Genomic DNA, 25866 nt, shown 5'->3' on the forward strand with positions numbered 1-25866 from the left:
AAACACTGATACATGACTTAGGGGCGCACATTTGACCGTAGGTTGGGGTTTCCCCTCAAGCTGGCACATGTGGCAACTCCTGCAGTACTCCACCACACCTTTGTGGTGTTTTGACCAGTCAAACTGCTGTCTTATGTGGGCTTTGGTTTTTCATATAGCGTCATGTACAGCCACTGTAATCTCATGGGCCATTCTTAATATTTCTCTCTAGTACCTCTGCAGCATCACTACCTGGTGAACCACTGTCCACTCTTTGTCCTCAGGTCTGTGAGGAGAAGTCCACTTCCTCATCAGTGCCCCATTCTTTAAATAGTAGCAATCAGGGACTACCTCTGCTTCAATTTCAGACTGGGCAGCCTGTGCTGACTCTCTCAATACTGGGTCGGCACGCTGAGCCTCAGCTAGGCAAGATTCATTTAATCCATTCCATGAGTCCTCTAACTTTCCAAAGAAAGTCTCAGACAGACAGACCTCATGGTCATCTGACTGCAGTGCTAATTCAGTCTCCTCTGGGGAACTGGTTTGATCATGGCCTGATTCACTACACATTCAGGGAAACTGCAGGGGACCGTATCCTGCCACTGCCCTGTCTCTCTGACCTCCTGCGGTCTCTCTTTCACTGCTGGGGAAGCTACCACCATCGCCCCCATCGGATCATTACCTAGGAACAGGCCAAACCTGTCCACAGGCAAACAAGGGATGATCCCTACGGTCACCGGTCCTGAAACTAGGTCACACTCCAGTTGCACCCGAAGTAAAGGTACAGACATACACTGCCCTCCAATACCATTCATCACCATCTTGGTATTTACTGCACTCTCTGGGGGAAAGGTCAGGCCCTTTTCCAATAAAAGGGATCTAGTGATCCCTGTGTCCTGAGGATTACTATGGGCTTGCTTGCCCACTCCAGGGTTATGGGGTTACTCTCCCTTCAGACACAAAATCCCGATAACATTCAGGAATCATATTAAATTTTCCTGCACCTACAGCAGTATGTTTCCTGGGCCTTACTGTTGCTGCAGTTGTAGCCACAGCTTGTTCAGCTGTGCTTTCCTTTAAGATCCTTTCTAATTCACTGAGCAGGTGTGCCCTGATTAACCCTACAGGCTTTCCCCGTAGTTTCCAGCAGTCAGCTCTCAGATAACCTGCTTTATTACAATGGAAGCACACAGGTCTCTGGGTCTCACTCCTACTTACAGCACCTTCCTTTTTGGCTGAAGGAGGGCCCCCGGTGTCTCCTGCTTTTCTTGCTCTCCCAGGACTACTTGGGCTTCTATCACCTCCCAACCCTTTTCGGATTTGTGGGGGTGATTATGAAAGGTTTTCCCCTGGGGAACCGACTTATAGATGAGAGCAAACTCATCAGCCAGAACTGCGGCTTGCCTGGCTCTATGAATGTTTTATTCCTCTACATGTGTTTTATGGAGAGTGGGAGAGAGTTTTTAAATTCCTTGAACAAAATTACCTCTCTGAGATTCTCATAGCTGGGCTGCACTTTAAGAGCCCTCAGCCACTGGTCAAAAGCCAGCTGCTTACTTCTTTCAAACTCCAGGTAAGTTTGATCAGCTTGCTTCTTGAGGGCTTGAAATTTCTGGTGGTAGGCTTCCGGTACTAGCTCATATGCCCTGAGCATAGCGTTTTTTGTCAGTTTATAATTGGATGAACTCTCATCTGGCAACAGGGAATAAACCTCATGGGCTTTTCCTGTTTACTTGCTTTGTAATAGAAGAGTCCAAGTCTCAGCTGGCCACTTTAACTGCCTTGCAAGTTTTTCAAAAGATACAAAAAATGCTTCCATATCTCCCTCATTGAATTTTGCGATCAGTTGAGTAAATTTCAGCAATTCAGTCCCAGCCCTGAATTACAATCCTCCATATTGGCCACGCTTTCACTAGGGTTACTCTGTTGTCCCTTAGTTAACTCAAGCCACCTCAGCTCTCTCTCCTCGCATTCCTTCTGGGGGTTCTTTCTCTTTCTCTCTCCTCTGTCTCTTTTTCTTTCTCCTGTCCCTCTCTTTCTCTTTCCTCACATTCCTTCTGGAAGGTTCTTTCTCTCTCTCCTCTCTTGCTTTCTCTCTCTCCTCTCTCTCTCTTTTTCTTTCTCCTGTCCCTCTCTTTCTCTTTCCTCACATTCCTTCTGGGGGTTCTTTCTCTTTCTCTCTCCTCTGTCTCTTTTTCTTTCTCCTGTCCCTCTCTTTCTCTTTCCTCACATTCCTTCTGGAAGGTTCTTTCTTTCTTTCTCTCCTCTCTTGCTTTCTCTCTCTCTTCTCTCTCTCTTTTTCTTACTCCTGTCTCTCTCTTTCTCTTTCCCATTCCTCACATTCCCTCTGGAAGGGTCTTTCTTTCTGTCTGTCCTCTTTCTCTCTCCTTCTCTTTCAATGTCTTCTAATTCAAGCTTCCTCTGTTCCAATTTGTCTTTGCTCGCAATACCCTGTCAGAGTCTATTTCTAACCCTGTTTCTCCTTCTTCAGATTCGAGGGAAAAATGGTTGGTCACTAATCTTAGGAGTTTGGACTTCCTAGCCTTGGCCCGGACTGTGATTCCTGCTCAGCCATTTTTCTCAACTCTTCCATAGACAGTGCCTTCAACTTATCCCAAGTTACTTCACCCTGGCTTGGGGAGCTACTAGCTTCAGTCGCAGACATGTTAGTATTCTAGCACACAGAACCACAAGAAAACCTGTATTGAAATCTTTTTTCTTTTTGATTGCAATCAATTTGACTTCCCACTTCCAGTTTCTCATTTATCTGTGGGTTGATTCCGGATGCTAGCCACCAAATTTCTGTTACGAACAGGTGAGAAAGGTGTCTAGGGGTTCCCTCTCAGCCTTTTCCTGGTTTGGCCGTAACAGGGTTTAATTTTTAAAACACCTTGTTTTTAGCTTCCTTCAGTGAATCCTTCTTCACCGCTCTCTAATTGTAATGGTAAAGAAATCAACCAGACAGGTTTTCTTAGATTTAAACAGGAAAGATGTCAGTTTATTAACCTTAAAACTCTAATTCGGTTAAAACTAATAAAAATACGTGATGCAACCATGCTAGCATGCATAATGAGGAACACACACGCAGATAGAGATGGAAAAGGAGAAAGAATCAAGGGGAAAGATTTGAAGCTAATAGCTGGAGTTCATTTACTGTCTTTTGAGTTTTATGTAAAGTCTTTGATTGCAGTTCGATTTTGGCATCTCGTTGGGGCCCAGAACACTCTTTCAAACTTGTTTCAATGGTTTTCTGTCTTCTTGAAATCCAGTTGCAGTTTCTTCTTTTTGTGAGAAAGAGAAAGAGCGAGACAGGGAGATGCTGTCTTCCTTCAAGTTCAGTTGCAGTCTGATCTCAACCTGTTCTGTGAACACAATTCAAACCATACTGGGTCCAGCAGGCCAGTCATGTGACTATCTTTTTTTTTTACACAACCGGCCCGGCAAGGTTTTGTAGATTCTTTCAATATTAGTAGCCATCCTCAGTAAGGGGCTGGAATGCTGGCTTTTAAACAGTCAATGTTTTGTGATCAAAATCCATTTGGTTAATTGAATCAGGGAGCAGTTCCATTGTTTAGTCCAGGCCGCTGTCTTTTAGAATGCAAATGTTTCCAGCCACTGTCATTTTAGAATGCAGGTGCCGCCATGTTTTCAGTCCAGTAAGAGTTTAAAATTAATGTTCCATATGATGCAATTAATATGCTTCATCCTTGGCAGGTGTGGCTTTCATCACAAATGTCATATCATTTGTAAAGGGCAAGAAACTAATTGTTAAGTATAAGTGTGTTCCAGTGTGCCATATTCACTGCTGCAATGGAATCACATGATGTGTAACACTACACCATTCAAAGCAGTCCTTACCAGGTAGCATGAAAACTGAATGAAATAAAAAAAATCCAGTATTTTTAAACTTAAAGTATGATTATTTCTAACTTATGGGAACCCAAAGACAACTAGAAGACATAACAGTGTCACTGTTGAATTTGGAAATGGGACAAGATGGCTGCACGCACAGGATACGTTGGAAGGTTGGGAATATATGAGAGGGCTCAAGATTCATTCAATTTGTATATTGAATGAATGGGCATGTTTTTCCGAGCTAATAACATTTTGGAACTTGAAGGTGAAAGTGAAGAGGTCAAGGCTCAGAATAAGACAATTCTTGAGCGCAAGTAAGCAATTTTGCTGACAGATATTGGCCCAGAAATGTATGGCATGCTAACAAACCTTCTTGCTCCCAATAAGGCAAAAGATTCAAACCAATCATCACCAAGTTGGAGGAACATTTCAACACAAAGCCACTAGAGATAGCAGAAAGCTACAAATTTGGAACCAGAAATCAGTAAAGTAGAGAAACAATTGGTTGGTTCATTGATGCACTGAAGAATTTATCACTACATTGCAACTTCAACACAGTCTTCGACTTTGCATTATGAAACAGATTTATGTGTGGATTGGTGGACAAAAGAATCTAATCAAAGTTACTGAACACAAAAAATCTTACATTTGAGCTAGGGTGTAAGATTGCTCATGGAAATGGCATCAAGGACTGCTTGGGAATTTTATCCTCCACAATTGACCAGTACAGCTCCTTTCAGAAGAGTGCTGGTGATAGCGGTTTAGTGACTTGTTATCATCATAATGGAAACCGTATGACTCAAACATGTCAGTACAGAAATGCCAAATTCTTTAATTGCCAAAGGAAAGGCCAAGTTGCAACTGCTTGCCAAGCAAATAGTAATGGAAAACAGCGACGTCACAAGGGTGGAGATCACAATCTTGAAGTGAATTTACTAGCAATCACTTAACTGACCGAGACCTTTGTACAAGGTGTGGTAAATCAACAGTACATCAACATGTGCATCGATACGGCTACAGGTTGCTTCATTGCGTAGAGACACATATGACAGTCAACTCAGTGATTCACCTCTATCTGAGAGCACAGTTCAGCTGAAAACCTACTCTGATGAGGTGTTGGAAATGTGGACAAATGGAGTTCAATATAAGGGCAAGTCTCTCAAGTTGCCCATTGTTGTAGCAAGATATGTGAAAAAAACCAAAATTAATGGGCAAAGAGTACCTTTGCAAGCTGAAGTTAGACTGAAAGTGTGGGCTGAATTTTGCACCCATGGCGGGGCTCCCAGTGCTGGGCAAAAGGCAGTGGTGTGGGGGGGAGGGAGTCCTGCCTCAATCAGCTGGAGCCCCGCTCCAGAGAGATTCTACAGCGCCTTGCCAATAAACGGCCTAGCGCCGCGGTCTGTGTCCGTTTAAAAACGGGGATCCCGCCTCCAAGAGCTGCCAGCCAATCAGCAGTATAGGCAGTGCCATTGGGTGCAGTGGCCACTGCCAGTACTACACCAGGTCTTAGACCCCGGCCCAGCACTGGAGCCTGAATCCAAGGTAAGTGAGGCATGGCAGGCCCCGCCGAGGCGGGGGGGAGGGTAGGCATTCAATGCAGGGGGAAGGTGATTCAGGGAGGTGCAGGTTTTCCTGGTGGGGGCCTTCCATGGGCTACAGATTGCCCTTGGAGGAGGGCCCCCCCACCCAAGCCCGCAGGAAGGTCGCCTCGTTTTACCGGGAGACCGCCTCATGTGGTGGAGGCCCCCCCTCCCCACAGCTAGTTAAATCGCAGCGATGGCAGGAAGAGGCCCGAATGTGGCTGTACACCCCCCACCACCCCCACCTCCCGTCAAAATTCTATGGTCCCCTCCACTTCTGAACCTGTCTCAGGGGCACCTATAAAAGTCTGTCCTATGTTTTCCAAGTTCAGATGACCAAGAAGTTTGATCAGTTATTGAATAGTTACAGCAACATTGTCGAGGACAGCTATGAAGGTATAATTGGTGAGGAAGCACATATCTGAATTGGGCCTGATGCAAAACCAGCATATTGCAAGGCTAGGCCGGTTCCTTGTGCTCTCAAAACCCAGGCTGAAGAGGAACTAAAGAAGCTAGAGAGGAAGCTTTGCTAGTGAAAACTGACTACAGTGGTTGGGCAATGCCAATTCTAGTAGTGCTTAAGTCAGACAAAACCATAAAACGATGTGGGGACTACAAAGCCACAATCAACCAGGCAGTGGGTGATGAGCAGTATCCACAACCGACCTCTCAAGATTTGTATGCAGAGTTAACAGGATCTAAGCTATTCATGAAGTTGGATTTGTCCCGTGCTTGTGCACAGCTCAGTGTGGATTGAAAGAGCCAGCAGTTTCTCACGATAAACACATGCAAGGGGTTATACTCCTACACATTGTGAAGTCTTCTCCAAAAATCTTCCAAGCTACAGTGGATAAGATTTTGCAAGGAATGCCGCATTGTTGGTGTAATCGGGATGATGTGTTGATCACGACCGCAACAGAGGAAGAGAATCTTCAAGTGTTGGATGAGTGTTAGAAAGGCTCAATGATCACAATGTGAAGTTGAAAAGGAACCAGTGTGCTTTCAGGCAATCGAGGTAGTGCATCTTGACCTGAAAATCAATGAAAAGGGGCTACAACCAGTGAAAGAGGGGATAGAGACAATAGTCAATACTCCAAAACCAAAAGATGCATTTGATCTTAGACCTTTTGTAAGCATGTTCCAACACTACTCGCGATTTCTGCTTGAGCTTGCAACAATGTTAGCTCCACTACAAGTTGCTGAAGAAAGATGTGAAATGGGAATGGTCCAAACCACAACAAGATACTTATGACACATGTAATAGAAGCTTGACCAGTGATGCACTACTCATTCATTGCGACATAAATCTTGACCTGAAGCTAACTAGTGAGACTTCAAACTGTGGAATTGGAGCAGTGATCAGTCATGTCACGGATGACGGTCAACAGAAACCCATAGCATTCGTGTTGCTTACTCTCACCAAGAGTGAATGTGACTACACGCAGATAGAAAAGGAAGCACTTAGAATCATCTTCAGAAACAAAAAGTTTCACCATTTTCTGTTGGGTAGAAACTTCATGCTAGTTACAAACCATAAACCCCTAGTAGCTATTCTAGTACCAAAGTCTGCAGCGTCAAGGATGCAGCAGTGGGCTGTACTTCTGTCACAGTACAACTAAAACATTGAATATTGCAATTCAAAAGAGAATGCTATCACTGACGCACTGTCACATTTGCCGCATGAGGACTCAGAAGTACACTGTGATGGTGCAACTTTCACAATAGGGGTAGTAGATGATGACTTTCCAATCACTGCAACTGAAATTGCAGCTGAAACTTAGAAAGACTCAGTGTTGAATAGACATTGAATGGATGGACAGAATTTGACCAGTGTACAGACAAGGAACTGAAACCATTTCACAATTGTCATGTCAATAGCCCTGCATCAAGTGGGGTTACAGAGTGGTGGTATGTAGTTCTTTAAGAGATAGGATTCTGGTGGAACTCCATACTGAACACACAGGAATAGTCAGTATGAAATCCATAGCGAGAGGTTTTGTTTATTGGCCTGGTATAAACAGTGACCTAGAATCATTGGTTAGAAAATGTACCATCTGCCAAAACTGTAGAAATAAGCTGCCAAAAACTCCTTTGCAGTCGTGGTCCTGGCCAACTCAACTATCTCAAAGAGTTCTTGTAGACTTTTGTGAAAAGGAAAATGACAATTTTTTGGTAGTCATCGATAGCCACTCAAAGTGGATCGAAGTAAAGCACATGAGTCAAAAGGCAATGCTGAATGAACGACAAACAAGTTATGGTCTATTTTTGCTTGTTATAGATTAGCTGAGGAGCTTGTCTCAGATAATGGTCCTCAATTTCATTCTGCTACATTCCAAAATTTCATGAATCAAAACAGTATCAAACATACCCTCAAACCTCCTTATCATCCAGCATCAAACAGAGTAGCTGAAAGATCCATGAGGATAATTAAAGATGCACTCAAGAAGCAAGTACTGCATCAATGTTCAAAACGCAGTATAAAACAACGGTTGGCTAATTGGGCTACAGAACAGCCCCACACTCCACTACAGGATATACACCTGCTGAGCTTTTGATGAAGAGACAGACTGGTTACAGACACATTTGAGACTGGTCCAACCAAACTTGACTGTTAACTTTGAATACAAACAATTCAGTCAAAACCGTCAGTATGGCACGAACAAAAAGGAACACTGGCTGGAATTTTAATCCCCCCAAAAGAGCAGGCTGTTGGCAGCTTGGGGAGGAGGCATAAAACGGAGTGGGAGGCTGGGGGGGCTCTTCCCGAACTACTCCCGCCTCTGCTGCCAATTTACACGGGGCGGCAGTGACGAAAAACGGCCCACCCGACCAATGCCAATCAAGGCCCTTAAGTGGCCAATTAACTTTCACTTAAGGGCCTCCACCTGCCACCACGGGTATTTTACGCTTGGCAGGCGGATGGCTGAGGTCACAGAAAGCCCACCTGATAAAACTAGATGGTTTTCTTGTGGGCTGGAGATGGGGGCCTCCTGATCGGGAACCCTGAGACCCCACGGAGGGCCACCCCCGAAGCCCCAACTGGTCCCAATGCACAACACACCCTCCGCGTCCCCTAACCAACCCCCCTTGCCTTGCCGAGACCTGACCAATTGTCCCCAGCAAGTCCCTAAAAACTTACCTTTCTCCGAGGCCATCCTTCTTCTTCATCCTGAAGATGAGTGTAGTCCCAGCAGTGACCACCTCTGCTGGGACTAAGAGCTGCTGGAGAGCATTTCGGTTCAGATCAGTGGGGTGCTGTAGGGACAAGGCTGAGGTACCTGTCATCCTATTTAAAGTGACAGACATGTTAACATTGTCACATTTGATGTTCCATGGAGCTGGTCACCCTATCCATGCATGAACACAACATCGCAGTTCCCTGCCACATCATCCCACTCGAGCTTGAGGCGGTCTCCTCCATTCTCTCTGCAATGTGCTCAGTGTGCTTGGAAGCTTGTCGGTGCATCACACATTCACTGCTGCTCCTCAGTGATTCTCTTTTTCATCAACAGCTCCTGGGATACATCTTCTGTGTCCAGCTGAGCAGAGCTTGGAGAATGCTGTGCCCTCGAACCCAGACTCTCCGCAGCTGTCACTGTCACCACTTATGCTCACTTTTGAAGAGTGAGTTCCTAGATGAAAATCCACCTTTCTGTCTAACTGCATTGAGCTGGTGTTTAGTAAGCATGAGTTCTGTGATGGTGGACCCTCAGAAGGAATCAGCTCCTCTGAAATTTGTTATGCATGAGATCCATGGTCTGTTGCTGCACTTGTGAAGGCTCTGGCAGTGATAAACGATATGAATTAGTTCTGGAAATGTTGCAACTTCTCATTATGAAGGTGATAATATTTCACTCACTGCTGAAATCAATCAACATGACTGACATCACATGTGTATGTATTATATTTCATTCTGTCACCAGGTATCTGCAGTGTCCTCATCTCCCCATCTCCAACAGCTAGGAATTCTGAGATGCCAGTGTTCTCCAAAGCTTCTTCCTCTGCAATTGTCAGATATGAGAGGTTCGCCCACTGGTTCTCTCCCTCCCCCTTATGTTTTGAACTCTTTTCTCCTGCAAAGGGGAAAAGAGCAGACCCATGATTGACTATCATGGGACGTGTTCACCAGATGGATGCAGTGCATTTGGTGAGAGTGACTATCATGGAGAGAAACCAAATTGCATGAGGATGAGAGTGAGTGGATGGGGATGGATCGATGAGAATGTGAGGAAATGTATTGAAAGAGAAAAATGGGTGTACTAAGGAAGATAAATGGGTGTGAGGAATGACGTGATGGAGTAGGGGCGACAAGGCAGAGTGAGGGGGTTGGGTGATGTGCACAGCAGGATGTTGGTGAATGTGCTGCTGTACTCATCTTTCCTGACCTGCTTAGGTCATAAAAGTGCTTTCTACATTGAATCCGAGACCGTGGTACAATGCTTCTGCTACTGACCTCCTGGGCCACCTCCAGCAATGCCTTGTTTGTGTTAGCAGCAAGTTTCTTCATCCCATTACTGGGAAAGAGTATCTTTCTCTGGCTCCTCACAGACCCCAGCAGTGCATCAGTGAGGTGTTATTGAAGCAGAGTGCAGCCTTTGACAATCTTGATTCTATTTTGATAGTTCATCCTCTCTTGCTTCCAATTCCCAATTCCTCCAAATTCAATCTTTAGATTGGCCATTTAAATACTCTAGTTGAGATCGCATCATGAGGGCTCGCATCATTCCCACTGCCTTGAAATTGAAGCCAAACCCGGAAGTAAAATCATAATGAGGTATCTACATTAAAATGCCACTGTCAGACACGTTGAACTTACATCCTCTTTTCCCACATCATATCGGACCCCTTACTCCCAATATGCCTTTGAGTTATTTTCAGGACTATGCAATCTACAGCTTCAAAGTCACAAGGAAATCCAACAGTGGCATAAAATTCTACCCAGTTGTAGGTTATCCCCTGCACCATTCATGACATTGGGAAGTGGCTACATCTCTCTCTTTGAGTAGAAGTACGCCCATCATTCCTTAATATGATTCAATTTTAGACTGTACAAACATTCTTTGAAAAAGGCTTGTGGTTATGAAATTGTTCCCAATAACTAGTTTAACTGCTATCATTATGGCTGTAAGAATCAGTGGTAGATATTTCAGCTTTTAACTGAATATGTAGCAGATGTCAGTGCATGCATCTTTGATGAGGCAGAAGTCTGTACACATTGTGCCTCAATCAATAACTGGTTCCTGGCAAGTAGGTATTTCCAACAGCATTTCACCTTATCTTTCATGCTGCCCTATTCCTATAAATTGTTTGAGTTCTATAACATCAGTGATCAAAGTGAACAATAGACACCCATGAGACATCTCTAAAATGACAAACATAGTTATATTATTCAATATTTGGCCAGTAGTTTTTACTTCTGGTTCGGTATTACTTTAGTATATACCGAGATTTGATGAGGACAGTGGGCAGAATTAAGTCGAGCCTCCAGGGATGCTGTTGATGTGCCGAAAAGGCAAGGGGAACCATGACATTGCCCTTCAGAGCGTCCCCAGCTGTATTTAAAGCGCTCGGGCAATTAACTGCCCAGTGCCATGGGCCCCGTCCCTTTAAGGATAGGGAGCCCACCTTCAAGAACGTATTGCCAATTAGAGGGCCGGAAGTTCAGTAGTATCTGCAGTGCCACCAGGAGTGGTGGCCACTGCCAATACTACTCCAGGCCTGGGACCAGGAGCAGGCATGGAGCCCCAGACCCAAGGTAAGTGAGGCAGGGTCGCTAGGGCCAGTCCAGCAGGCCCTGGCAAGGTGTTGGGGGGTTTGGAGGGGTGGTCCTTGAGGCTGTTGGGGAGGGGGGGGGGGTTAGCAGATGGGTGGCCTTTGCTGCCAGTGGCCTTTCATGGCCATAGATTGCCCATGGAGGAGGCTATTAATTGGCCATTTAAGGACCTCAATTGGCCTCTGGGTGGGAAGGCCGTCTTTGGCCTTTTTCGCCCCTGACTTTATTGCAGGATTAGGGGAAGGTGATGGGCACTCTGCCCCCACCCCACCTCAGCCTCCCATCCCATCTCCCAGAGGCCCATAAAATTCCATCCAGTATGGGGAATATTTTCTGCCTGGTGTGATTTTAACTTGTAGTGTGATGTCCCATTCTGCTGGTTCTTTAAGGCATTCATGCATCGCATAATTTTCCAGCTAATCCTCCACATCCAAAGGATCATCCTACGTCATTTCCACCACCTCCAGATTGATGCCACTACCAAAGGCATCTTCCTCCGTGCCAACCTGGTCCACTCCTCCATTACTCCCAACACCTCGTCCCCTCCCACAGCACCTTCCCATGCAATCGCAGGAGGTGTAATACCTGCCCATTTACCTCCTCTCTCCTCACTATCCCAGGCTCCAAACACACCTTTCAGGTGAAGCAACTGTATTCGCTGCTCACAATGTGGTCTCCTCTACACTGGGGAGACCAAACGCAGATTGGGTACCCGTTTTGCGGAACACCTCCGCTCAGTCTGAAAGCATGAGCCTGAGCTTCCGGTTGCTGTCCATTTCAACACTCCCCCCTGCTCTCAGGCTTACATCTCTGTCCTGGGATTGCGGCCGTGTTCCAGTGAACATCAACCAAAGCTCAAAGAACAGCATCTCATTTATTGATTAGGCACACTACAGCCTGCCGGACTGAACATTGAGTTCAATAATTTCAGAGCATGATGGACCCCCCTTTTTATTTTTAGTTAATTAATTTTTATTGTTTTTTAAAATTTGTTTATTTTATTTTATTTTGTTTCATCCTTCATTTTTTTTAACCATGTGCCTACCCACTGCTTTTTTTTTAATGTTTGTGCTTTGGGTCAGGCTGTTCCATTTTTCTGTCAATTAATACCCTCTCTGTACTAACACTTTGTCTTTCAGCACACCATTAACATACCATTTGCCTTTGCTCCATGACCTTCTGGTCAGTTATCCTTTGTGACCTTGTCCTATCAACACCTTCTCTTTTGTTATCTATTGCCCCACCCCCGCTTTATTTGCTTAAAACCTATCACATTTCTAGCCTTTGCCAGTTCTGATGAAGGGTCACTGACCTGAAACGTTAACTCTGCTTCTCTCTCCACAGATGCTGCCAGACCTGCTGAGTATTTCCAGCATTTCTTGTTTTTATTTCAGATTTCCAGCTTCTGCAGTATTTTGCTTTTATTTTAGGCATTGACAGAGTTGTGTCATCTGCTGCAAGCTAATTGGGAGACAGTCCCTGCGGTGGAGGCTATCAGTGGTATCCAAGATCATAATCTCCATCAAATCTATACTTCCAGCTCCTTCCAGGATATTACAGGGAACAGCTGTAACATCAGTCAATTCCCTGTGCACCTGTACATCAACAATAAGAAAAAAACGTGCATTTATGTAGCTAAAATAAAAGCAAAATGTAGCGGATGTTGGGAAACTGAAATAAAAACAGAAAATGCTGGAAATACTCAGCAGGTCTGGCAGCATCTGTGTAAAGAGAAACAGAGTTAACGTTTCAGGTCTTTAACGTTTCAGGTCTGTGTCACAGACGTTAACTCTGTTTCCCTCTCCACAGATGCTGCCAGACCTGCTGAGTATTTCCAGCACTTTCTGTTTTAATATTAGTGCATTTATGTAGCGCCTTTACCATAGTCATTGGTGTCTTGTTCATCAGGGTGACCATTTTAAACAACATCCTGATGGAAAAGCAGCAACAAAAGACTGCTATGTAGTTCTTCTGGAGTGTAGAATGCCATACAGTCCAGAAAATTACTGATGGCATCAATGGGCTAAATTTTCATCTTTATCACCGGGGCAGTAACCTTGTGAAACCTGGGCCAGTTCTGCAATGAGTAGGCAATCCACTCTGTCAAATTACCGTCTAAGCAGTGAATACGAAGATTTACCCTTACATGTCACTTCTATCACATAAACGAATCTGGCAGGACATTTGTGCACAGCAAGGATCCTTGAATAGCAATGGCATAAATGATCATTTCATCTACTTTTAGTGAGAGTTGAATGGTAAATGTTGCCGAGGACGTTGGGAGAATTCCCTGCCCCTCTTCAAATAGTAACATGGGATCTTTGATTTCCAACTGATCAGGCAAATGGAGCATTGGTTTAATGTTGTCTAAAAGATGAATTCCACACAGATTCTCTCACATAGCACATACTGAACATTCTCCAAAGATTGCATGGAGCCCTTCAAATAGGCAATTCCTGCAAGGTAAGAGGTGTTTCCTGCATCTAAGGACCATCTGTGCTTGGATCTCCCTTTGGCTGGTACTTTCTCTTTTACTGCCAGCTCAACCAACTGCTCCTGTCTTATGCTGCTTCATGCTTTCCTCCCTTACCTTGACTACCTGAATACACAGGTGATGTATCTGAGTTGGTTCCTGCAGTATCAGGAGTGGGTGCTCTTGAGATGGACAGGCTTCTTGATCATCTCTGGTGCCTGCTACTTCTTGGGAGATACCTATGAAAGCAGAAAAGGAGAACATATGCTAGCATGGACCCTGCATAAACCAACTGTGCACAGAGTTCAAATGCAAGTACATTACGGGGTAAATTTTGAAGGCCCCCATTCCTGACAAGGATTATTTGTCACTGAAACCACTGGGTTGCAATTCCATCATCTTGCTAGCTACATGCGAGGTCTCATTGGCAGTGCAAGTAAAAGGCCTGCTATCCGACCCAAACCCGACGGGACCCAACGACATGTGTTGGGTTTGGGTCACGTCGGGCCGCTCTTCTGGGTCCGGCCTTCGGGCTTGGGTCGGGTCAGGCCAGGTCTGGGTCGGACACACACAGCAAGAATTGCAGGTAAGTGTTAAAAGTTAAAAACTTACCTGAACTGCGAGTCCAGAACGTCAAGCAGGGAAACTCTTGAGTCTGCACAATGAACGTGTGAGTGCCTCTATGATGTCATCATGCTCATGCAGCAGCTGCCGGAAGATTGGGAGTTGGAAGGTAAGTAAAGGGAACATTGCGGTGGTTGGGTCAGGCTTGAGTCGGGTCAGGTCGGGCTTGGGTGGAAAATAGAGGGACTCGGGCTGGGTCAGGTTCAGGTCTGATGTGGTTCTGTTGGGTTCAGGTCGGGCTTTTCTTTGTGACTTGAGCAGGCTTTTAAGTGCAAGGCATCACTGGCAGTGCAGGGTCTCTGAAAGTTTATCCTTGTGTGTCATGTTTCTGATGTACAACATTTGTCTAGGTCTTAGTGAACGAGTTCAATAGTGCAGCAAGAATGGGTGAAATTTTCCAAGACTCCGCATCAATGATGGATCATCATTAGAAGCTAAGATCTGAAAATCACAGGCAATATACCCACAATTTTCCGGTGAGCCACCCGCCTGTGTGTATTGGAGGATTTCATCCATTAAGTAAAAGAGGGCAGGCACTAGCTTAAATAAAAGCAAAATACTGCAGATGCTGGAAATCTGAAATAAAAACAAAAATTGCTGGAAATACTCAGCAGGTCTGGCAGCATCTGTGGAGAGAGAAGCAGAGTTAACGTTTCAGCTCCCTGACCTTTCATCAGCTTTTCTTGACTGGCACTAAGCTGCTGAGCTTTCCCTTAGCCACACCCTCAGTCAACTACATTCCAACTATTTCACAGCTGTCTTCTCATGTAGCTCAAGTATTTTCAGGTTATGAAAGCCACTGCTTGCCCTTGTTGTCTCCCTGTGTGGACAGCCTTCACCTTTGAAGCCAATAAATCACACAGATTTTAGTATGACAGAAATTAGCTTTTTTCTGGTTTTGGCCTGGTGGCTGTCCCTTTAATCCCAGTCACAATATGCTAAGCTACGTGAAAAAAAATTGCATATACAACAGCTAATTATTTTCAAATATGGTCGACAAGTCATGGTAACTGTTTTAAGAGCTATTTAAGGATCTACAGATGTTCAAATCTTAGGCCTTGAATTTCCTTGGTGACTTGTGCAGCTGTTGCAACTTTAAAAAAACTTAGCACCAATGGCCTGCAAAGGGAGTTATACATGAGATTCCTGGGTCTACTAATTTGCATATGCATTGGATTAGTCTTTGGCATAAAAAAGGTGTAAGGAGCTAAACTACATGGAAACTTCTGTGCATCCTTTAAAAAGACAGTGCAGCCTGAGACACACACAGGTGAGAGGGTAAGTGAGGTAAGTGCTCGGCTTTTACAATCTCAAATGACTTCATTGGATGTTTTACAGAATAATTCCCCAATTTAGCAAAAGAACGTAAAACTTTATGCATGCAGACCTCCAAGTGCTCCTTGAGGAGGTTGAAGACGAGATGCATAGACTACTGGGTGCGGGTGCCAGGAATGTAACTGCACTGAGTGTCAAATCCCACATCTTAGGACTGTCAAACAGTGCCACAAAAAGTTCAACCACCTCACCAGGGCTGGCAAGGGAATTCACTGGGCATGGTTTCTCTTTCTTCATTGCCCACCCTGACCACAAGCATATTCTTCACACTCTTAAAGCAGCACTTGCACAACTACTTCTTCACTGTGCTGTCTGGATCTGCAGGTGGGGTGTCTCTAACTTGTTATTACATACGAAGGCTACACAGCTCCCCTAATGACAATTACCTAAACGCACAACTTGAAAACCCCAACTTCCATTTTAGTAGCCACAAAACCCCATACCTCATACTTCACTTTTCCCATACAACTTGGCTGAACTACTAGCCTTACCCTCCTTCACTATCTTCTTACAGGGCAAATTAACATTCTTTACCCACCAAAGACATGTCCCCAATCTGATATCCCAACCTTTAAGACCTTCATCTCCTTTGAGAAGAGTCATAAAGTCATTACAGCACAGAAGGAGGCCATTCAGCCCATTGAGCTCATGCTGGTTCTCTGTAGAGCAATCCAATCAATCCCATTCCCCCCACTCTATCCCTGAAGCCCTACAAGTTTATTTCTCTCAAGTGCCCATCCAACTTCCTTTTGAAATCACTCATCATCTCTGCTTTCACCACCCTGGTGAGCAGCGAGTTCCAGGTCATTACCACTCGCTGTGTAAAAAGGTTCTCCTCACATTTCGCTGCATCTCCTGCCCAAAACCTTAAATCTGTGCTCTTAGCCCTTGCGCTATCAGCTAATGGCAGCAGCTTTTCTTTGTCTATCTTTTCTAAACTTGTCATAATCTTATATACCTCAACCAGATCCCCCCTCAATCTCGTTTGCTCCAAGGAGAACAACCCCAGCTTCTCCAACCTAACCTTGCAGCTAAAATCCCATATCCCTGAAACTATTCTGCTAAATCTCCTCTGCATCCTCTCAAGGACTTTCACATCCTTTCTAAAGTATGATGAACAGAACTGGCACAATACTCTAGTTGTGGCTTAATCAGAGCTTTATACAGGTTCAGGATAACTTCCCCGCTTTTGTACTCAATGCTTCTATTTATGAAGCCCAAGATCCCATATGCTTTGCTAATTACTCAATATTCCAGCCACCTTCAACAATCTATGCAAATGAACCCCCAGGTCCCTCTGTCCCTGGATACTCTTTAGAACTGTGCCCTTTGGTCTATATTGCCTTTCCCTATACCTTCTGCCAAAATGCATCACCTCACACTTCTCTGAATTAAATTCCATCTGCCACTTGTCTGCCCATTCCACTAGCCAGTCTATGTCCTATTGCAGTCGATTGGTATCATCCTCACTGCCACACCTCCAATTTTGATATCATTGGCAAACTTTGAGATCTTATCCTGCATTCCAATATTCAAGTTATTTATATATATCAAAAAAGCAGTGGTCTAGAAGGCTACGGAGCTAGCAGGCACTCACTCAGTTCTTACCATCAAAGATGATAAGGTCCATGACATCTTGTCACTGTCAGGTTAGTGAGGTTAGTTTAGTTAGTTTAGTTTAGAGATACAGCACTGAAACAGGCCCTTCGGCCCACCTAGTCTGTGCCGACCATCAAAGTGACGAGCATCCACGCTGCAGCCCTGGCATTGCTCTGAAGCACCAGAAGGACACAACCTTTTACCTCCTGCTGTGCCTCCTTAATCCCAAGGAGTTGCATTCACCCATTATTAGCTTCTATTATCTTTGCCTGCAGACCCAGCACAGCAACTGCGGTTGGAGGGCACGTAATTAGGAAAATGAGGAGAAGGAGGGGAAGAAGCTGGGAAGATATTTCTTCCTCGTTGCATTGACAATGGTGATGATGAGATAGAAAAGTCTGAGAAATGAGACGGCTTCCCTGGGCTGTTGTGTGATCCTGCCCCGTCCTTCTCTGCCCCAAAATCCATACTTCACCACCTACAGCACTTTCTTTTTCTCTTCCAGTTGTCAATTTTCACACAGATTGAAGGGAATTAAATAATGGTCAGATAAGGCAGTGTTCAAACACTCCTTACATGTGAAACTAGTAATTAGCATATGCTTCCTCCAATCCAGTAAATATCATTTTGCTATATATGGTGTAATCTCTTATACATTGAGGAGGCAGAATCTGAACTGGGCGCTTACTTTACCAAGCAACTCTGGGTAGGATTTTTGTCCAGATATGGGGTGAGAAAGGAAGTGGGCGAACGTATAATTTTGTGCCACCAGCCATTGTACTGGTCACCTGGATCCATTCTGATGTATAGCAATTTTGCTCAGGGGGCAGGGAAATGGGACCCAGCAACCTGCCTGATTTGGATCAATGTCCATTTAAGCTTGTTAGTGAGCTCGTTGTCAGCTTGTTAAGGAGCAGTTTGTAATTTTTGTGGAAGGCATGGAATTTAAGATAGATCTAGAACAGCTCAAGTAGAAGGAGGCAGAAACACAGCAGGGGGCCAGTCATAGACACGCCATTCAATGAGGTAGGGTCATAAAAGGGTGCAGGGCTGAGAGGGGCGCTCATCCATTGGCACACAGTTGCCATCGGGTGAACAGAGTTAATGGAGCAAGTGGTCTGGGCGTGTTTGGTTAGTTGTGGGGGTCGTGACCCTCCAATGATCGTGGGGCTGTAAGAGAGGACACAGTAAGTATTGTGAATGCAGCTGAGTGCAAGCAAGGCAACAACTGGATATGGGATTAAGATACTTGGAGATAGGGATGAGTAGCGATCAGGATCAACATCCTCAGCAGTAAATGCAAAGCCCCGGGCATAAGGAGGGAAGATGAGAGGAACAAGGGGCAGGAAGGGAACGAAGGCTATACCCTCAGCATAGGGTGTACCGCTGAAGAAGAAGCTACCTGGACATGTCAGAGAATCAGTGTTTTTTTTTATTTGTCCATCGGATGTGGGTGTGTTTGGCTAGGCCAGCATTTATTCCCCATCCCTAATTGCCCTTGAGAAGGTGGTGGTGAACTGCCTTCTTGAACTGCTGCAGTCCATTTTGGGTAGGTATACCCACAGTGCTGTTAGGAAGGGAGTTCCAGGATTTTGACCAACGACAGTGAAGGAACGGCGATATAGTTCCAAGTCAGGATGGTGTGTGGCCTGGAGGGGAATTTGCAGGTGGTGGTGGTGATACAAGAGACTGCGCCTATCTCGGCAAATGGTAGCTGAGATTTGTGCCCTTATTGTAGCAGACTTCAGACCTCATAGCTGCGACCACAAGTGCTTTATGCAAGCGTGTACTTGCTATCCTGGCAGCTGCCGTGACACCTTCATCCCCAGGCAGTCCAGAATGCTTCTGCTCTTCATGTTGCAACCAATAATCTATGGAAGGCTTCTGTTGTATGATGTTGTTGTAGTTGTAGCATAGCTAGGGCATTATTGAGAAAGTCTCAGAGTCTGGATAACTTCAACCAGTAACTCTTTTGTTATTTACACATCCCTATTTACACTCTCCTCAAGCCTCCTTAGATAACTTCCTTTGAGCTGTTTCTCTCTTTTCCAGTCCATTACCCTATGCCTGTTGCATCATCACCCTTACAGTGGGAGGGGTTGCTCTCACTGTCTCCAGCATTAACCCTTATATGTCCTTATACTACATCTCCCCCAAAGTCTTTATCCAACATATTCTTAAACATATATACATTTTTGAGTTTATCTACTACCCTTTCTCCCCTAAGTCCCTGACTTCACAGATTTAGTCTGTTAGGAGATTTCACGACTCTTCCCGATCTTGTTGTAGTCTAACTGGAATGATCAGTAGTCTTCATTGTAAGTCTGGATTGCTGACCTGGTTGATCTTTACTAAGGATTGTAGTATTCTGTTTGCTTTGGGTTTGTTCATCTTCATCTAGGTCTTCCAAATAAATGATTGACTGTTGCTTCTGGGGAATAGGGATAATGTTTCTCCTATTTCAACGTATGTTCCCTTCTGCTGTGTGTACCACATACAATCTCTGGTTGTTTTCATCTCTGTGGATTACAGTACTTTCCCTTTCTAGGTCACGTATCCATACTGTTTGGTCATTATTCAGTGTCGGTAAGTCTCTGGCACAAAATATGTTGTTGTAATTTTGAGTTTGTTGCCTTCTATAAGAGTTTTCCTGGTCTCTTACTCTCCCATAGTCCTGGACATTCAATCCTGGAAGCAATTTTTTCGGCAACACAGGTAGTTGTGTTCTTATCTTACTGCCCATCAGTAAGCCTGCAGGTGATAGTTCACACATCAACAGTGTAGGACGATACATTAGAAGTGAGTTTAGAAGATCTTCATTCTTCTTCAATAAGGATTTTATGGTTCTTACATCTCCTTCTGCTTTACCATTCGACTATGGATAACATGATGAACTTGTGAGATGTTGAAATCCCATCCCTGTCGCTAACTGTGTGAAAGATTTATTTACAAACTGTGGTCTGTTGTCTGACAGTACTTCATCAGGGATACCATGTGTCTCAAAGATGTCTTGTAGAACTCATAACTGCTTCGGTTGTTGTTGATTATAACCTTCTCAGTTCTATCCAACTTGAGAAGTAATCAGTGATGATTATGTAGGACTTCCTGTTGAACATGAATAAATCCATACCCAGCTGTTGCCAAGGTCTGGTTGGATATTGAGTAAACCGAGGTTCACACTGTTCTGGTCTTTGTATTGCACAGATCTAGCAGTTCTGGATCAGATTTTCAATATCTTTGGATATTCCTGGCCACCACACTAATGATTGTGCCCTTGCTCTGCACTTCATTATTCCCATATGGCCTTGATGTAAAATATAGATCTCAGTAAACTAGGAATGACTGGTCTGTGATTATAAAGTAACAAATCATCGATAATTATGAAGTATTGTCTATATTCATATAAGTTTTCATTGTCTTCCAACCCTTGTATGCTATACTGTCTTATACGAATACATTCTTCATCCCATTTTTGGGCGTAATGAATTTCTTGCAGTTTCTGTATGCTTGCTGGCCAATTTTGTGCAGTGTACTGTGAGTATGACTATATCTCAATGACAAAATTTACATCTTGTTGTGCTGGATGGTCTACCATTGCTCTAGATAGCGCATCGGTAGGTATTTGCATCTTTCCCTGGACATATACAGTCTCATACTTATATCTCCAATCCTAAATGAAATCTTTGGATTCTTGAAGGCATTTTTGCCCCTAACCCAGTGGAGCAGGCGTTTGCTGCTATCATCATCGGTAGTGTAGGGTTATTGTGTGCCAAGATGTCCGGTGATATGAGCATCTCTTTAATCTTCCAGAATGCTTTTTTTTGCTGTGTACTCCAATACCACACTTGATCTTTTTTGAGACGTTGTCTTAGCCGTTCTGTTACTTGCGCCAAATGAGGTAGAAATTTGGCGAATTGATTCATCAGTCCAAGGAATCTTTGGCGCTGCTGAACGAAAGTAGGAGTAGGGAATTCTGTAGTGGCCTGTATCTTCTGTGGGTCTGCCATTATATCTTTACTGCTTACTATGTGTCCCAAGAAATTAATTGAGGTTTTGGAAAATTTGCATTTCTCGTTGAGTTAGTCCTCTTGCTTGAAGTCATTGTAGAACTTCTCGATCTCTTTAGTCATGTTCCTTTACTAGTGTCCATGTATCAGGATGTCATCCATGTGACAAATAACTCCTTTGAGCCCTGCTAAGATGTTAGACGTAGACCTTTGGAAATTCTCTGGTGTGAAAGTTATTGCAAATGGTAGCTGATTGAAACAAAAGCTCCCGAAAGGTGTTATAAATGTGGCGAGTAATCTTAAGGTTTCCTCTAAGGGTACCTGCCAAAACCCACTATTGGCATTGAATTTGGTAAACATGGTGCTCTGAGACAATTTCGCTAAGCTATCATCCACTGTGGACATTAGGTGAATCTCACGCGCTACTGCTTTGTTAAGCTGTGTTAAATCCACACAAATACGTAGAGTTCCATTTTATCAGTTGCATAACCAGAAATGACCCCCATTCTTGTCATCTCTTACAACTGGTCTTGAACTTGGTTCATCAGCAGATGAAGTATCTTTCTGGGTGTGAAGATACACACTGACCTGGCATTTTCTTTAATTGTGATTCTACAATCTGTCTTTAGTCTTTCGAGACCTGTGAAAAGTTTCAGGTAGTCTGCTTGAAAGCAACTGTGACTGACGTCCTCAATCTCCTTGATCAGATGCAGGTCTCAGCATGCTTTTCTGCTTAGGAGGGAAAATTCTGTTTTTGCAAGATGTATAAGGTTTCCATATTTTATCTCCCTCTAGACTGGGGAGTTGCTTGAAGCTTACCCTTGACTTTCAGTTGGGTTCCGCCTGAGCCGTGCAACTGTGTGTCTGCCTGTGATAGGCAATGTCTCTACAAACATGGCTCTTGGTCTGACAGAACTGTGACACTAACACCTGTGCCCAATTTAAAATTCATTAGGTGTCTGTTCTATGTAGATCTCTGCTGTCCAAAATCTTTGATTTGGGTCATTAATTTCTCCTTGGAAATCTCCTGGTTCCTTTTCTTCTGGAAGTTGGTGCACTTCATTCATCGCTTTTTGTGTGACGGTCTTTTGCTTTGTGATTTTGAGCGAAGAGGTCTTGCTCTGTTACATTTTCCCACAATGGCCTGTCCTTTTATAGTTGAAACATTCCATTTTACTAGCAGGACACTGTTCCTATCTGTGGGTTTTCCTATGTCCACAGCACTGGCACAGTTTCCCGGTGTCATGCACCTTCTCACCTGTGTGTGTCTTCTCCTCTACAGATTATGTCTCCGTCATTGGCTTCAAGAACTGTACAGTCATTGGATTTCTTCTAATCCAAGGCTTCTCTTCAGCCTGCAGAATGGCTTTATTTTGTTTATGGACTTCTGCCTGTCGTACAATTTAAATTGCCTTCTCGAATGTAAGGTCATCTTTTGACTGCAAGAGCTCTGACAAAGGTTCATCAGCTATTCTGACAACTATTCAGTCCCTTATCAGTTCCACTTTTAATTCTCCATAGTCACATCCCTCAGCCAATCTGTACAATCACTCTAGTATTTCTACCTTTTGCCTCTTATACTGCATCAATCAAGCTCAACACAATCCTCAGCAACAATAAATGATATTTTATGAATGTGCGCTTGCAGTTAATGGCCTTAAAATCTTACTGGGTTTGCCAACCTCCACACCTGAATTTTTGGTGCATGCTCCTGGCAGATGAAGATCTATACTTAGTATTGCATCCTTTTCCATGGTATTTTGCACAACTTGGGCAGCACAGTGGCGTAGTGGTTAGCACTGCAGCCTCACCGCTCCAGCAACCTGGGTTCGATTCAGGGTACTGCCTGTGCAGAGTTTGCAAGTTCTCCCTGTGACTGTGTGGGTTTCCACTGGGGCTTCTGGTTTCCTCCCACAGCCAAAAACTTGCAAGTTGATCGGTAAATTGGCCATTGTAAATTGCTCCTAGTGTAGGTAGGTGGGGGTAGGAGAATTGTGGGAATATGGGATTAATGTAGGATTAGTATAAATGGGTGGTTGATGGTCAGCACAGACTCGGTGGGCTGAAGGGTCTGTTCCAGTGCTGTATCTCTCTATAACTTTGGTCTTTGCATTCACCTTTACTAGATCCCCAATTTTGCTGCCTGTTATGCCCATCCTTGTTTAGAGCTATTCTAGTGCTATTCTTGCCTTTACTCACCTTTTGTATTTTGCTTCCCAGCTGAGATTGAGACTAGGGTTTCTGTTTTATCACTTACTAGCCTGTATTTATTTGCCATTCTGAAAAACCCTCACTTATGTTTTTATACCATTTTTAACCTTTTTTGTTCTGTCCTCCCTCTTTGATTTGTTCAGTCCTATAAAGGAGCTCATTGACCTTTCAGCTTCCAGTTCCAACGAATGGCTTACGCTTGAAATGGTAACCCACCTTTTCTCTTTGCACTGGGCGTTCTGGCCAGTAAGTTACTTGGAGCTGCTCCCACTCTGCTGCCATAGCTTGTCTCCACTAATTATTATTCCTGTTTAACCATTGTGTTGAAGCAGGTGCTTTGATGTGATTTAGAAAAAAAATTTTGCTCCTTTGTCAATCATAATGCAGTTGTCCAGCTAACAATTATTTTGCTTTTTCTTCTCCAGGATGTTTAAGGTTTCTTTTATTTTAATCAGGAAAAAGAATTGTGAAGAATCCATAGCCAACATTTACAATTAGTCGCAGAATAACCTATTAACCAGCAGCATACTGTTATGTGAAGGTCCTTGGTCCTTGGGTCTGCAGGATAGAAGATGGTTACATACCCAAGGACCTTCTGTATGGTGAGGTAGCTGGGGACATACAACCAGTGGGGTGCCCAAAGCCCCGCTTCAAGGATGCTTGCAAGCGAGACATGAAGGCCCTAAATGTCAACTATCGTACCTACGAGTCACTAGCTGGCGAAATTCGGAAATGGCAACACATCATGTGGACTGGTGTGCAATACCACAATGACCAATTGCTACAGCAACTTGGCAACAGGCAACAACCTCAAAAACAACAACTCACAGTGTCACTTGGCATCTTCACTTGCAGCACTTGCGGCAGTACCTGCCTCTCAAGGATTGGCCTTCACAGCCGTGAACAAAGGTGCACCAAGAGAAGACACCCCACTTAAATGGATTGTTTGCTGCGTGCCCATCATTTTTCATAGATGGAAGGATTCCAACCAACTCAACTGTTATGTGGCTCCTAAAAACAGCAAGTGAATCCTAAACAGTGCAGCTGCAGCACAGAGTGGGCATGACCCAATAAACACAGTCTAAGCCATCTCCCGGATTTATGCAAAAAGCTGTCTTTGACAATCCACAACATCGAAAGCCAATTAAATAATGCAACCCCACCTGAATACCAAAGCACTTCTTTTGGAAAGAATCTTTGATAACAATGAAATGTATGTTCATACAAAATTCAAATGTCATGCTCGTCCTCCACCTGCCAAGAATGAGGCACATCAATTTTGTCATGAACATTGATTTTTAACTGTTGTTGGAGCGAGGGAATGCATTGTTAAACAAATCAGTCATGGCTGGAAAAAAACATTTACATACTAACAGACATTGAAGGTGAGGAAGCACATTCCAGGGTCTGCTAAAGAGGATACAATCCACAAGGGCCAGGACTGGTTAGACCAGCTGGTCACATGACTACCTGGCTGTTCCAGGGTTTTCTTTTGAACAGGCCACAGAGAGTTGGAAGTCAGAGTGTCTAATTGCTCCTGGACTGAGATCTCTCTTCTGCCTGCTCCCATCTCTTTCTCACAAGCCGCTGAATCCACTGATGACACATGAACCCCAAGAGAGAAAAGTCTTCTACAGTGAACAAGGTTTAAGAAGAATACTGAACCCCAATGAAAAGCAAGATCTACCTAGAATCAAGGACTCTACAGTGAGCTCAAAGAACCATAACAACTCTTCAGATATTACCTCAAAATTTTCCACTTTATTTTTCTTCTGCTCTTTTCTGTCTCTATTTGCATGTGTATATCACAGATGCATGCTAGCATGGGCATGCCGTGTATCCGTAGGCATCAACTGAATTAGAGTTTCAGTTTGTTTAATAAATATCAACTTTTCTTCTTTAAACCTAAGAAAGCCTGTTTGTGCTGGATTCTTTGCCTTAAATTGGAAAGCGGTGAACAAGGATTCACCAAGGGGGAGCTAAAACATGATATGTTTAAAATTAAACCCTATTACAGTAAGACCAGGTGAAGGCTGAAAGGGAACCCCAGACCTCTTTCTCATCTGGTGGTAATACCAAACAATACCAATTCTATCTCATGCTGCTTGACAATCTTCCTGTATTGTTTCACTCCTGTGCTGTTATTGTTCAACGAATTTCATCAGCCTTTTAGATACTGAGGCCACAGACTTTGGCGCCGTAGCTCCTGTATTTTTGATGATACGGGTGCCGTGTTGGTACCAAAATAGCATTTACACTGCCTGCGAACACTTCTGGTGTGACCACCATCTAACATCTCTCAGTTTGTTGTCCACTGCTGTATAAGGGTGGTGACTGACACTCTGTATGCCAGGAGAGGGAAGTCCATTGCATTCTGTCTGACCAGAGGGAAGTAGGCAGAACGTGCATGTGGCTTTGTCAGGATAGCAG

This window comes from Heterodontus francisci, chromosome 2, assembly GCF_036365525.1.
Source record: "Heterodontus francisci isolate sHetFra1 chromosome 2, sHetFra1.hap1, whole genome shotgun sequence".
NCBI lineage: Eukaryota > Metazoa > Chordata > Chondrichthyes > Heterodontiformes > Heterodontidae > Heterodontus > Heterodontus francisci.